Here is a 15359-nt window from a genome sequence, read left to right as displayed (position 1 = left end):
AAAAAAAGAAAAGAAAATTCTGACACATGCTACAACATGGGTGAACCTTGAAAATATTATACTAAGTGAAGTAAGCCTGTCAGAAAAAGACAAATACTATATGATTCTCTTTATATGAGATACTTAATATACTCAAAATCAGGGGCGCCTGGGTGGCTCAGTGGGTTAAAGCCTCTGCCTTCGGCTCAGGTCATGATCTCGGGGTCCTGGGATCGAGCCCCGCATGGGGCTCTCTACTCAGTGGGGAGCCTGCTTCTCTCTGCCTGCCTTTCTCCTACTTGTGATCTCTGTCTGTCAAATAAATAAATAAAATCTTTAAAAAATATATATATATATATACTCAAAATCAGTCACAGAGACAGAATGGTGGCTGCCAAGGACTAGGAGAAAGGGGGAATAGGTAGTTCCTGCTTAATGGGTACAGATTTTCAGTTTTATAAGACGAAAAGAGTGATGTAGATGGATGGTGGTATGGTTGCACACTGTTAAAAATGTATCTAAGACCACTGAACTGCACACTTAAAAATGGTTTCGGTGGTAAATTTTATGTGTATCCTACTATAATTGGGGGGGGGAAGCATATGTAGGAGCTAAATGTTAAATATGGCTTTTCCGTTATTAACCATGCATATGTAATAACCTCATTTATTCCCAGAACGGAAAAATACTTAAGGGGGGAAATTCTACAAGCTCTATGTCAAAGTACATGTTTTCAGTATCTACAAGAACTCTTGACAATCAATTCCCAGAAGTGATAAACACAAAAAGATATACACGGGAGAGAAAGAGAAATTTACCAATGGCCTATATATGTGGAAAAGTGTTCAAACACACTAGTAATCAAGGAATGAAAAATTAAACAAGACACCATTTTTTATCCTACCAAATTTAGTTTTGGAGCAAATGGAAATAAGGCATCTCAAAAAAAGGTCTAGGTTTTTCTAATCTGCACTCATTATCTTCACTTCCTTAAGCCCCAATCAATTATTCCAATCTGGTTTCCACCTCCCACTTCTAGAACTCTGGATACTACCAAAAACCAGGGGTGCCTGGCTGGCTCGGCTGATGGCGGATGTGACTCTTGACCCCTGGGTTGTGAGTTCAAGCCCCACACTGGGAGTAGAGATTACTTAAAAATTTTTAAATCTTCAAAAATAATAATAATAGTAATAACAGTGACAAAACTATCAACCTCCAAATCCAACTGAGTATCTCACCAAACTTCTCAGAAGCATGGATGGGCCAATTCTCTATCCTCTATGAACTTATTTTTCTTGGCTTCCATGACACAAGTCTTCTGGTTTTTTTCCCTACCTCAACTGGCTGTTTCTCCTGTCCTATGTTCAATCTTCTTCCAGTACTGACCTCAAAGCACCAATTTTCACCTATCTATACTTTTTCCCTCGATGATCTCATACAGTCCCATACCTTTCAATATGTAATGAACTCCAAATTTTTCTCTAACAGGTCTTGGTTATCTCTTCCATGAGTTCCAAACCTGTACATCCAACTGCCTCTTCAATATACCAATTTCATAACTGATAGGCATCTCACATTTAATATACCCAAAAAGAACTAATTTTTCCCACCTCAAATTTCTCTTCCATTCTTCTTCCTCTCAGTAAATGTCAAAATCTACTCACAGTAGCTCAAAACAAATACCAAAATGCAAAGAATTCTCAGGGCATCTGGCCAGGTTAGTCAATAAAACATGCAACTTCTGATCGCAGGGTCGTGAGTTCAAGCCCCATGTTGGGCACAGAGCTTAATTTTAAAAAATATATTAAGGGGTGCCTGAGTGGCTGAGTTGGTTAAACATCCAACTCTTGATTTCAGCTCAGGTCATGATCTCAGGGCACGAGATGGAGCCCCACTTCAGCTCTTCGCTCAGCAGAAGTCTGCTGGAGATTCTCTCTCTCTCTCCCTCTGCACCTCCCTCTGTTCACTCAGGCTCTCTTTCTCTAAAATAAATAAATCATTAAATACATATATATATATATATAAATTTTTTTTTAAAGGCAAAGAATCTTCCCATCCCCTCACTAACCCACTCCCAAGTCTTGTTCATTGTACCTCCAAAGTATTTTTAAATCTTTGTACTCCATCTCTGCTGCCATGGACCTAGCCCCACGGTACTGCAAACAGCATCCTAACTGATCTCCCAGCTCCCACTCTTTCCCTCTTCCTCCACACAGCAGTCAGATTATGCTACCTGCCTTCTTAAAACCTTCAAAGGATTCCTGTGGAAACTAAATTCCTAATCAGGGCATTAGCTGCTCCTATCTTTGAAAGAACATACACACCAAAAACACACAATTTCTCCAGGCAGTAAAACTATGAATACTCTTTACTTTGCTTGTCTATATTTTTTAATTTTTCTATGATGAATACATGCTACTTGCTTATTAAGAAGAAAGGATATTGCTGAATAGTGTATATTACATCGCATTTTTACACCCTAAGGAGAAAAGAGAATGAAAATTGTAGGTAAACTCTGTAACTATTATAAGCATTGATGAAAATTCTAGCAAACACACATGAACAGTCTAAAAATGAGGTGTCAAGGGCTGTGAGATTGTTATTTTCCTCTTCTACTTTCTATTTTTTAACCTAATTACACTCATGATAGAAAAAAAAAGGTTATGATATAAACCTCATTCACTGTCTTCTGCAATCTGGCCACAACCCACCAAACCAGCCTTTCTTCCAAGTACTCACTTTCCCAAGCTTTCTACTCTAACCCCGCACCCTGTTACACGTCTGGGGCTTTAACTCTGGCATATCCCTGGAATATCCTCCAACCTTTCTAAATCCCACTCATCCTTCGCGAGGGAGGAGGACAGTAAGGATGGCGACAGGTTGGAGGAAGATTCCACGGTTCTTGTCGGTAAACCCACAACTTGCCAGTGTTGGAGCCAAATCTCGCCTCCAATCCCATCCCAGGCCACCAAGCTTAACATCCTGACAGCTCCAGCCATTGGGGCTCAAGGGACCCCCCCCATCCCCTCAGGGAGGGCTGCGCCCCTTAGAAGGACCCTCCAACACACCCAGATTCCAGGCTCCCGCTTCGGAGACTCCCCCGACAGACACACTCACCCCGGAACCAGCCTCCCCTCCCGGTCCTCTGTCCTCTGCAGTCACCAGCTCCCTCCCTCTGCTCCGCCGGGGCCGCGCGGCCGGCAGGGTGGGGGAGGGGAGCGCACGTGCCCGCGCCGCCCCCGCCCAGACAATGCCCCGGAGAGTGGAGCGCGCGCCCGGCCCGTCCGATCCCGCTCCCGCCAACACTCACCCCTTCTCCGGTCTCCAGCCGAAGCGCAGGGCCCGCTGGGCGCGGCGAGAGGTCACGAGGGAGGTGCGGGAGCGGGCGAAGCCTCGCGGAGCCGCCCCGCCACGAGGCCCCAGCGACCCCGGAGCCCGCGGAAGCACACGACTCGGCAGAGCCCGCCCGTCCCTTTCGGCCCTGCACGTCAGCAGCAGGGGCGGGGCGGGACGCGCGCGGCGGCGGCGGTGGCGCGCGCGGCCCCAGGGGCGGGACTTGCAGGGATGTGGGCGGGGCCAGGGCTCCAGCCCGTGCTGGGGCGCGCGCCAGGAGGGAGCTGGGATTGGCGGTGGCCCAGACCCTGATCCCGGCCTGTGCTGCCGCACTGCCTGGGGAGTATGGATGTCCGTTCTGGCAAAGGCACCGTTCTTTATCATTTCCTCAGTAGAAATGGCGAGTTCCAGCCTCAAGTTTGACAGAATATTCATTCTGCCAGCATATATGAAGCTTCTACAGTAATAACAACAGTAGTTACGATTTGTGTGTGTTTATCATCTTGAGCCAAGCTTTGTGTTAGGTGCTAGGGATACATATAACAATAGTTATTACTAACCTATTATAAAGATGCAGAAATTGAGGCTCCGAAAGGTTGGGACTTAACTAGTTTATACAACTAGTGAATGACAATCCATCATATCCAATTTACCTCCTAAGTGTGTGTGTGTGTGTGTGTGTGTGTGTGTATATATATATATATATTTTTTTTTTTTTTAAGATTTTTGTTTTTGAGAGAGAGAGAGAGAGAGATTGAGAATGAATGAGCCGGGGAGGGACAGGGAGAAGCAGACTCCTGCTGAGCAGGGAGCCTGCCTCGGGACTCCATCTGAAGACCCTGGGATCATAACCTAGGCCGAAGGCAGATGTTTAACCAACTGAGCCACCCAGGCGCCCTGCTCCTAAGTATCTTTTGAGCCCACCTTTTCCTTTCTTTCTTCCTACAATACAGCTACTGCTGTAGCTCTCCAGCGATCTGTTTCTGTCACCCTTCACTCTGTTCAACTCACTATATAAAGATTTACCAGAATGCCTGGGTGGCTCAGCCAGTTAAGTATCTGCCTTTGGCTCAGCTGGTGATCCCAGAGTCTTACAATCAAGCCCTACATGGAGCCCCAGGTAGGGCTCAGAGGGGAGTCTGCTTCCCCCTCTGCATGCTGCTTCTCCTGCTTGTGCATCTCATGTTCTCTCTCTCTCTGACAAATAAATAAAATCTTAAAAAAAAAAAAGATTAACCACTGGAGCTGAGTAGTAGGTTTAGAGAGAGTTCACTTTATAACTTTGTATGCTTTTTTAGGATGTATTCAATGTCTAATAAAAATGTTTTAAAGAATATACTCCTTTATCTCCAACAGCAAGCCCAGTACACTGCACAGGGTGCACTCAAAAAGCATTTGTTGGGGGCACCTGGGTGGCACAGTCGATTGAGCCTCCTACTCTTGGTTTCCACTCCGGTGCTGATCTCACGGTGGTGGGATGGAACCTGTCCTCAGGCTCTGCACAGCAAGGAATCTGCTTGAGATTCTCTCTCTCCCTCTCCCTATGCTCCCCCACCCTAGACACACACCTGCATTCTCTCTCTCTCTCAATAATAAATAAATAATGTTTTAAAAAAAGTTTTTGTTGAATGAATGAAGAGTAGGGCCAGGAATTTACTCCAAAGCTCTGCATGATAAGGGAATTATCAAGGGTTTGTAATACATCACCCCTGGCCCCCTGACCTTAAGGTATATTACAGGTAAAGACAGATAAATAATATTTACTCAGCAAATTTTTATTGCGTTTCTGTTCTTTGTTCTGGCACTGTGTGCCAAGCACTGTGTTACACACTAGGGATCAGAAAAGAACAAAAGAGTTCCTGCCCTTGTGAAATTTATAGACAATGTGATCTGAAAGGCCAGGAAAGTCCTCCCTGATCCTAAAGCTAAGACCCAAAGAGAGAATAGAAACTGGAGAGGTTAAAAAAATAAATTTCATGGAGAAAGAGGGAGGATAAGAGATCAGCATGAATGTGTCAGTGTTTCCCTGCTTTTGACATCTAACCCTGAGGTAGAGATTGCTTTAAGGCAAACAGGCTTGAGCAATGGAATGAAGGGCCCATAGCAACCACCTGGCTGAGTACAGACAGGCCCATCAGGCAACCCAGTTCAAAATATCCATAGGCCCTAACTAACCTGTGGGCTCCTTACAACCTCCTCACCATCCCCCTTTAGAAACAGCCCCCTCCCATTGCCTCATGGCAGAGACTCTTCTTTGCTGTCCCATCTGCTGCTGCCTTGCAGTGTTTTCAATAAACTTCTAGTGCCTTTGTTCTGCCTCAGGTGAATCCTTTCACTGCCCATACCACCTGATCATCACCCCATATTTGGCGATCCCCAATCCAATTGGATACCACATGTAGATATCACATAGAAGTGTCTGGCTAACTGGGCATAGGGGTGGGGCTAGAAACCCACTTCCTCTAGTCCAGCTTGGTTGGCTTCCCAATTCTGGCAGATAGGTCACATTAAACAGGGCTCAGATGCAGAGAGTGGCTTGGGGAGAGAGAGGCTGCTGCTGCTAGTTGTCCTCAACTTACAGATGGTGTGCCAGAAACACAGACCTCTCTGTATGCTCCCTGCCAGGCAAAGTAGCATGGCTGAGAGCCATGAATGGGACAATGGGTATTGTGCCAGAGACCAGGTGATCCTAAACCAGGGGGTAGTGGTGGACCGATTGGCAGGGAATGGCTGGAGAATGTGAGTAAGACCCCAAGGATGAACAGAGCAGAAGCCCCCAGCAAGAGCTAAAGTGCTCCCAGGTCGGCTGGTAAGAGGAGCAGGGATGCAGGGATGGGAGTGAGTGAGATTCAGACATCTGAATATCAAGGTGCTGAAGCAACAGATCATGTTTGCCAGCCAACAACCTTTGCAGCTGATGCCAGCAGGGCTGTGGTGACCAGAGTGACTAGGGAGCAGAAGCCAATGAGGACCCAGACTACATCTCACAGCTGTGCACACAGGTCTGGGACCCCTCTGGCCACTGTCTCGAAGCTTCCCTTTGATCCCACAGGCCATCTTGGGAAGTCAAGGTGTGGAAGGGAAAGTTCTGGCAGGACTGAAACTTGAAACTGACTGAATGTTTACCCCAAATGAGACCTTTCAAGACCAGATAACTTTAATTGTCAAGCTTAAGTTTAGCCCAGCCCCTGATAGCAGTGAGAGCCTCTGAAAAAGTTTGCCCCATTTAATGAAATATAACATGGCTACAGATTTTTACACACATGCACACAGTGTGCACATTTCCATAGCAGAGATAAGCTCTACTAAGGAACTGGGCAAAGTAAAGACAGCCCAGTACAGGGGGAGCACATTTAATATGCAGGTGGGAAAGACCTCCCAAGAAACACATTAAGTGAAACCTGAAGGCAATAGAAACCATTGGGGCATGATAATACCTAAGGCAACGTGAGAAGGAAAGAGCAGAGCGGCTGGGGCTGAGGGTGGGAGCAAGATCACACAGGAGGTGGTGTTAAAACTTTGATCTTTGCCATAAAAACAACAGGAAGTCATGAGAGGACTTTAAGCAGGGGTGCCATGTATTTTATTTGCCCTTCTAAAAAGATTGCTTATCTTGGTGAGTGGGTGGGGAATGACTGGAGGGTTGTGTGAACAAAGCAGCAGCTAGACAGTTGGAAAGCAAACTGAGTCTCCCAGATGAAAAATGAGGAGAGCTTACCCTGAACAGTAGAGATGGAGTGAAGTAGACAGATTAGAGAATTTTGGAGAAAATACAAGAGACTTGGTAATGAGCTGGGAGGAGCCTGACCCTGCTAAGCCAAATACATATAGACAAAGCCCCCTTCCTTCCAGCAGACACAGCCTGCACAGCTGGAGGTTGGATTTCAGGCCCCTCCTTACCCAGGCCTCCTCAGTCAGCATTCACCCTCACAACGCACAACCAGGGGAGGTAGGGCTGGGAGGAGAAGATTGGGTGGGAGAAGAACTGAGGTCATCCCCCACCCCTGCAGGTTTCTGGCATTGGCAAATGGGGAAGAGTGGTGCCATTTCCTAAGGCGGGAGGAGAGTCTGAAAGAAGAACAGATTTTGTGAGTTGGGACTTGGGTGAATCGAAATTCCCTTTGGGACAATTTTAAGTATGAGGCATCCATCAGAAGAGCTGAAACAGGCATCTGTCCACATGACCCTGGGGAACCTGGTGGGTGGCATTGTCAACATGCTTTGATCAGGCAGTTGGTGGGAGCTGGCGAGATAGCAGTGAATGACAGTACAGTTCAGAGAGGTTGCATAGCCACAGCCTCTGATGTCACACCTTGCTTTAGAACAAGCCTAACATTCACCCAGGGGCACCTGGGTGGCTCAGTGGGCTAAGCATCCACTCTTGGTTTTGGCTTAGGTCAGGATCTTAGGGCCATGAGATGGAGCTCTGCATCAGGCTCCACGCTGGGCATGGAGTCTGCTTGAGATTCTCTCCCACTCCCTCTGCCCCTCCTCCTGCCAGTTTATGCATTTCCTCTCTCAAATAAAATAAAATCTTTTTTAAAAAGCCAATACTCCAAACATTGAGAAATATCACATAACAATCTGGATTTCTCCTTCTATGAAAAATCAGAAGCTCTGGTAACCTGGACCCACCTTACTATAATTAGATACTGAGTAACACCATGTACCTATCAGGCAATGTTCCAAGCACTTCACAAATTTAATCTAAATAACAACTTTTTCCTTATTCTCTACTTTGTGGAAGAAAAAATGAAAGCACAGAAAGTTTGAGTCACTTGTCAAACCGCTAAGAAGTGGTGGAGGTGGCCACACAGCCAAACCCTGTGGCACTAGGGTGTTAGCCACCACACCCCCCAGGCATACCATTTAGAGAAGCCCTATTGGCTGCAGTGGATGGCCCTGCCCCCTCCCCTCCCCGTGTCTTGGCGTGGGTGGGGGGCATTCTATACAGAAGGCAGATGCCATCTACTGTTTTACTCCAGATGCTGTTTTTTGACATTAGAGAATTATTACTCTATACCAAGTAGAAAATTAAAAATATTAAACTGCGGGCGCCTTGGTGGCTCAGTTGGTTGAGCATCCAACACTTGATTTCAGCTCAAATCCTGATCTCAGGGTTGGGAGATTGAGCCCTGTGTGTGGCTGCATGTGGGGCCTATAGCTTGCTTAAGATTCTCAAGATTCTCTCTCTGTGCCGCACCCCACACCCCGCTCATGTGCACTCTCTCTTTCTCTAAAAAAAAAAATATATTATATTGACACGTCTAACTTCCATGGGTAAGAATTTTAAAATTATTTGGGAAATTTCTGTTTGTACATTATCTGATCAGATAAAACTAGTAGAAACATATTAATATTCAGGTTAAATATGTATGAGAAACAATTAACTGTGTTTCCTAGCTATGTTTCCGTGCTTCTGAGACAGTCATACTTCTGAGGTAATCTCTTATTCCCAAGTATATAAGATTAAAATGATAGAGCTAAGGCAACTAAAATGTTAGGCAACTTTTAAATTTGGAACAGTTTTATTTAAATAAAGTTGATCTCCATAGACTGAGGTCAGGGAGATTTTGACAATATGCTTAAACTTAGTGTCAACTCTTGGGGAAAAAATATAGTTTGTGTAATCACTTATAGCTTCTCAAGTGCAAAAGGGGAATGAATGATTTAAAGACTTCTTTATTTATTTTCAAGACAGAGCATGGAGGGAGGTTCAAGGAGGAGCAGAGAGAGATGGAGAGAGCAGACTCCCCACTGAGGGCAGAACCCAATGTGGGACTTGATCCCACGACCCTGAGATCATGACCTGTGCCAAAATCAAGAGTCGGATGCTCAACCAACTGCACCACCCAAGCACCCCCCAGGATGGGGGTCTAGATTGCTTGCCAATGTCTTCCTTAGTATATGTGTGGGAGGAAAGAGACTGATAACGGAAGTTAAGTGTACAATAGTAATGAAAGAAAAAAATATCAACTGTAATTAACATTAGTCAAGAAAGGTTCCAGGAGTGGTGACGCTGACCCAGGAAAAGCAGTCTGTAGTTGGAGGGGCGTCAGTCGGGGAGATGTGCCAAACAGCTCCTTGCAGGGCTCCAGTGGTGAGGGGCCCTGCCGGCAGACTGAAAGCAGCAATCAGGGAAACAAGGAAAGCCTGAAAAGGATGGCAAAATCAAAGTTCTGCCTGAGGCAGAAACTGGCTTAAATGGAAAATTGTTTCTAAACTCTGACCCAGAGATTCAGGTGTCCTGGCCTATTCCCTAGGAAGACCATCCATACTTCCTAAGATTAACATGAGTGGGACCCCAGAGCCCTTAAGGTAATGACGTTCCCTTATCAGGTTGCAATATTAATTCAATTTCTTAAATGAGATCTCATGTATTTACAGCCCCAAGCAAATTGTAGTTAGTGCCTGGGAATTACACTCATACAGTTAAAAATAAACAATAACTGGGGTTTCTGGCTGGCTCAGTGGGTGGAGTGGGTGACTCTTGGTCTCGGGGTTGTGAGTTCAAGCCCCACACAGGGTACAGAGATTACTGCAAGAATAAAAAACCTTTAGGGGTGCCTGGGTGGCTCAGTCGGTTAAATATCTGCCTTAGGCACAGGTTGTGATCCTGGGGTCCTGGGATCGAGTCCTATATCAGGCTCTCAGCTCCAGGCTCCCTGCAAGCAGGAGCCTGCTTCTCCCTTTCCTCCCCACTTGTTCTTTCTTCTCTATCTCTCTCAAATAAATAAAATCTTTTAAAAAGGAATTTAAAAACTTTAAAAAAAGTAATTTAAAAAAATAAACGAGGGGTGTCTGGGTGGCTCAGTGGGTTGGGGCCTCTGCCCTTGGCTCGGGTCATGGTTCCAGGGTCCTGGGATCAAGCCCCGCGTTGGGCTCTCTGCTCAGCGGGGAGCCTGCTTCCTCCTCTCTCTCTGCCTGCCTCTCTGCCTACTTGTGGTTTCTGTCTGTCAAATAAATAAATAAAATCTTACAAAAAAGAAAACACAAAAACGATTATTTCCAACCAGGTCCAAACAAGAAACCAAATATCTGTTTGGCCTATTTGATTTTGGCAAAACTATATCCACCTTTGTAGATCTTACTGGATCCTATCATAACCCCAAAGCAGCCAGCTATAGTGCCTTTTTTTTTTTTTTAAAGTAATCTCTAGACCCAACATGGAGCTCGAACTCACAAGCCCAGGATCAAGAGTCAGTTGTTCCACTGACTGAGCCAGCCAGGCACCTTCTACTAGTGCTTCTAGCCTGCGTGGATTGTGCAGTCGCCACAGAATCCAAGCTCTGGCAATGGGGAAGATGATGCAAGACATGTTTTCATTCTTGCAAAAAAAAAAAAAAAAAGAATATTTATTTGCCCTGGAAGGAAACTTTCTGTGACTGGAACTGGTGGGGTCCTCTGTGTTTACTTCTTAGAAAACTAAAGCCTCTTGATGTGGAGAAATTGGAATTCTCATACACTGCTGATGGGGGTGTGAAAGGGCGTAGCCACTTTGGCAAACAGCTTGGCAGTTCCTCAAAATGTTCAACACAGAGTTACCCTATGACCCAGCAGTTACACTCCTAGGCGAATCCTGAAAAAAAGACGGAAGCATATGTCTGCACAAAATCTGTATGCAGGGGCACCTGGGTGGCTCAGTGGGTTAAAGCCTCTGCCTTCGGCTCAGGTCATGATTCCAGGGTCCTGGGATTGAGTCCCGCGTCCGGCTCTCTGCTCAGCAGGGAGCCTGCTTCCTCCTCTCTCTCTCTCTCTGCCTGCCTCTTTGCCTACTTGTGATCTCTGTCAAATAAATAAATAAAATCTTTAAAAAAAAAATCCGTATGCAAATGTTCATTGCAAAAATTTGTATCTTAATGAAGTTGTAGTGGTTTTTTTTTAAGGTTATTTGATTTTTTAGCAATCTCTACACCAGTGGGACACTTGAACTCACAACCCCCTGAGCTTAAGAGTTGTATCCTCTTTTCATGGAGCCAGCCAGGCACCCCTCAATGAAGCTGATTTTTAAGAAAAGAAGTCTCTGAAAAAAAAAGAGACAGAGAGAGAGATGGAAAGGAAGGAAGGAAGGGGGGGTAAGGAGGGAAGAAGAGAAAGAAAGGGAGAGGGGGAGGAAAGGGGGAAAGGAAAATATAAAGGAAAGGAAAGAAATCTCTGAGCATAGGCTAAAAATGTCTGAAAATTATTTGTAAAAGTAAGGTAAAATAAGTATAAAATTTCCAACCAACCAATATGAGTTCATTCTGGTGGAACCTAAGCAATGTAAAAAGGTGAATGTGCAAAGTAGTTCTACTTAAACTTCTGGGTCAAGTTTTTAAAGCATGAATTTCTAAAGCCTGAAGGCTTCTGGTTTTAATTTGGTTACATTTTCTTATATCTTTAATTAGCTTTAGGTGTCCAGTTAATACAGTACTGAGATATTTTCATTACTTTTTGTTTTTGAATAAAGATAAGTAAGTGCTGAGCTTATTTGTTGACAGAATTTTTAATATCCTTTAATTTCCTTGATGGTATTGACTTGTACGGTCCTCTGATAGTTTTTATCATGATGTTTTCCTGGCTTCCTATTTTATGATCCATCTGTTTTAGAAATGCCCCCAAATGCCCTTAGTCAAGAGATATAATCCTGACTGTAAATAGCCCTCATTCCCAAATATAATAAGAGGCCTCCAGTGGCCTCAACTGAGCCAAAGCAAAGAACATTGCATATATCAGGTTTCAAAAATCAATTGCTGGGGAGAGTGCTATCCTGTTGACCCTGATGTTGGAAGACTTAATCTGCCTTCACAATGGCAGATTTTGGATTTTGCCCCTGCAATCAGATCTCAGTTCCTCCAGTGCAAGTGAGCAGGGGATTTTAGTTGGTAAGAGCAGTCTTCTACAAATTGACCTTGGCACTGATTTGAACCACGTGGGCAATAACATTCATTCTCCAAACATCTCCAAACTTTTATACTTCGTATGACCATTATGTTTCTCCCATGCTTATAAAATACCTTGTTCATATAGTCAGAGTAAACTCATCCAGATTTGGTGTTCCCCAACTGAGAAACAGATAATGTCAGAACAGTCATAAATGTGCCTAGAAAATAACTGTTCACATTATAAAGGGAACAAAAGGAGGAGAATCTGACAGGGAATTTTTCTTGCTGTTTTATATTGTATTCATTGTAGATAAGACCAAGTGGAGAATCTGAGCTATAAGATTCTGTGTACAGAATGAATTTGGGTTTTCATGGCTCCAAATGCACGTTGTCTGTTTTTTGTTTTTGTTTTTGTTTTTGTTTTTTTTAAGATTTTATTAATTTGTGTGACAGAGAGACAAAACGAGAGAGGGAACACAAGCAGGGGGAAAGGGAGAGGGAGAGAAGCAGGCTTCCTGTTGAGCAGTTAGCCTGATGTGGGGCTCAATCCTAGGGTCCTTGGATGATGGCCTGATCCAAAGGCAGAAGCTTAATGACTGAGCCACCCAGGCATCCCCAGGTTGTCTGTTTTAAAGTAGAAAAACAAAGCAACAGAACAAAGCCCCATAATATTGAGTATAACAGCTGGGAAAACTTTTCTGTTACCCTTAACTGTATACTGTATGCTGTACAATGTTGACTTTTTTTGTTTTTTTTAAACTATGCTCAACACCCAGTATGGAGCCCAATGTGGGGCTTGAACTCACGACCTTGAGATCAAGACCTGAGCTGAGATCAAAAGTCAGGCACTTAATCAACTGGGCCACCCAGGCATCCCAGTGTTGACATTAATATTTTGCATAAAAGATTTATTTATGCAACAACAAAGGTGGAAAAAGCTGTGCCTCTCCTCCTGGGTCACTTTGTCCCTCTCTTTCTTGAACTCTTTCCTTTTTTTTTTTTTTAAGATTTTATTTATTTATTTGCTACAAAGAGAGAGAGAGAGAGAGGGAAAGCACAGAGGGAGAGTGGAAGGGAGAAGCAGACTCCCTGCTGAGCAGAAAGCCCAATGCAGGGTTTCAATTCCAGGAGCCTAAGATCACAACCCAAGCTGAAGGCAGACACCCAATTGACTGAGCCACCCAGGCACCATGAACTCTCTTGCACAACAACTTGGCAGACTTCATATCCATCCTCAACCTGTTCTCCTGTGCCTCCTTCTATAGAAGCTGGAGAGTTGAACACTCAATTTCTTACCCTCCCCTGCAGCCAGGAGTAACCATGTGACTCAGTATCCGAGATGAAACCACAATTCAACAAATGAAAAGAACTCCCAAAGATGGAAGAGAGTTGCAGCTAGTCCTGCCTTTGACCCCCTGTCCCCTTGAATTTGGATGTGATTCCTGAAGGTCCAGCAGCCATCTTTCAGCTATAAGGTTATAAGCCAACACCTTAAAAGTGGCTCAGAAAGAAAGCAACAGTCTGGGTCCTTAATGATGGTATTGAGTCTCTGTACCAGGTCTAGACTGCCAACTTGCTATGTAAGAAAATTATCCTTTGTTTGAACAACTTGTAACCAGGTTTTCTATTATTTCTAGCCTAGGACATTCCTGTATGACACATGAGATTTCTTCAATATGTTCCTTTCCTGATTTTCCTCAACTTCTCTAATAGTTCTTTCTCAGTCTCTGTCCCAGCCTCCTCTTTCTCTGCCAATGCCTGGATACTGAAGTTTCTACGTCTTCTGTCATTGTTCTGTTCTCATTTCTTGAATAATTTTCTCCATGTGTACAGCTTGAACTGCCCCTTACATACCAATGAGTTTCCAATCTAGACCATGACTTTAGCCTCTATCCTGCACCTGGACCATTATTTTCAAGTACCTTTAAGACATTTTTCCTTGCATGACCCTGAAGTACATTCAGCCTATCCACAGTTAAACTCATTTTTCTCCCATCCACAATTTATTTTTCTTCCTTTCTCACCTATTTTGGTTAGTAGTTTCACCACCCACTCAATTATCTAAGATAGAAACTTTGGAACCTTCTACTCTGCATTTACCCTCACAAGTGTCATCCAATTAATTGGTCTCCAGGTGTTACTGAGTCCACCTTCTTAATTCTTAGGTCAACTCTCTCTCCTCTCCTCCCTCAGCCATTGACGTGGGCCAGGTGCCCACTTTCTCACACCTGGATTCACACACCTCCTAACTGGTTGTGTTGCCTTCCAGGTCTCCCCGTCTAATGCCTCTCAGCTGGCAGGCCAACTTCCTCCAACAGGAATTTGACCACCTCTGCCCTTTACAACACCTCCCAGTGCCCCACCCCCATTGCCTAGGGCCAGCGATTCTCAAATTTTAGCATCTGCATTACTTAAGGACTTGTTCAAACAGATTCCTGGGCCCTCCTCCCATGTTTTTGATTTAGTGGGTCCTAAAATGTGCATTTTTTTTTTTTTAAGTAAGCTCCATGCATGGAGCTTGAACTCACAACCTTGAAATCAAGAGTAGCATGTTCTAATGACTGAGCCAGACGGGAGCCCCCTAAAATGTGAGTTTCTTTCTTTCTTTTTTTTAAAGTTACTTATTTATTTATTTATTTATTTGACAGAGAGAGAGAGAGAGAGAGAGAGAGAGAGACAGGGAGAGAGGAAACACAACCAGGGGGAGTGGGAGAGGGAGAAGCAGATTTCCACTGTGCAGGGATCCCATTGTGGGGCTTGATCCCAGGATCCTCAGATCATGACCTGAGCTGAAGGCTGATACTTAAGGACTGAGGCACCCAGGCACTCCTAAAATGTGCATTTCTAACAAACTTGGGGGTGATGCTGATCAGGGACTATACTTTGAGAACCACCAGCCTAGGTTAAAATTAAAACTCATTAACATCAGGTTTAAGATCATTTACAGTCTAACTTCCCAGTTTCTCGCTACTCCTCCCTACATTCCTGAAGTTATTGTCAAAGTCACCTTCCACTTCTATGGAAACTCAAGGTCTTGACTCATTCTCTTCCCTCTGCCTGGAATGCATGTCATCCTTCTCATTCCTGGCAAACTCCCTTACCAATTTTTCAAGGAAAGTCCAGCTCCAAAGAATTAATTTGCTGCTTCCTCCTCTATATTCCTTGGCACTTCATACATAGGGT

At 44.4% G+C, this 15359-nt stretch overlaps 1 protein-coding gene across 1 annotated transcript in view; it reads right to left on the bottom strand.

The window, feature by feature from the left end:
- Nucleotides 1-3475, bottom strand: part of YEATS2 (YEATS domain containing 2) — a 115172-nt gene extending 111697 nt beyond the window's left edge. The window contains exon 1 of the mRNA XM_080797750.1: nucleotides 3290-3475. The gene's annotated coding sequence lies outside the window, so the exon portion shown is untranslated. The remainder of the gene's footprint in view (nucleotides 1-3289) is intronic.
- Nucleotides 3476-15359: the final 11884 nt, after the last annotated feature.

The sequence above is a fragment of the Martes martes genome (assembly GCF_963455335.1).
Source record: "Martes martes genome assembly, chromosome: 1".
Taxonomy (NCBI): domain Eukaryota; kingdom Metazoa; phylum Chordata; class Mammalia; order Carnivora; family Mustelidae; genus Martes; species Martes martes.
Note: the sequence above shows the minus strand (reverse complement) of the source record. Positions and strands in the feature narration are given on the sequence as shown.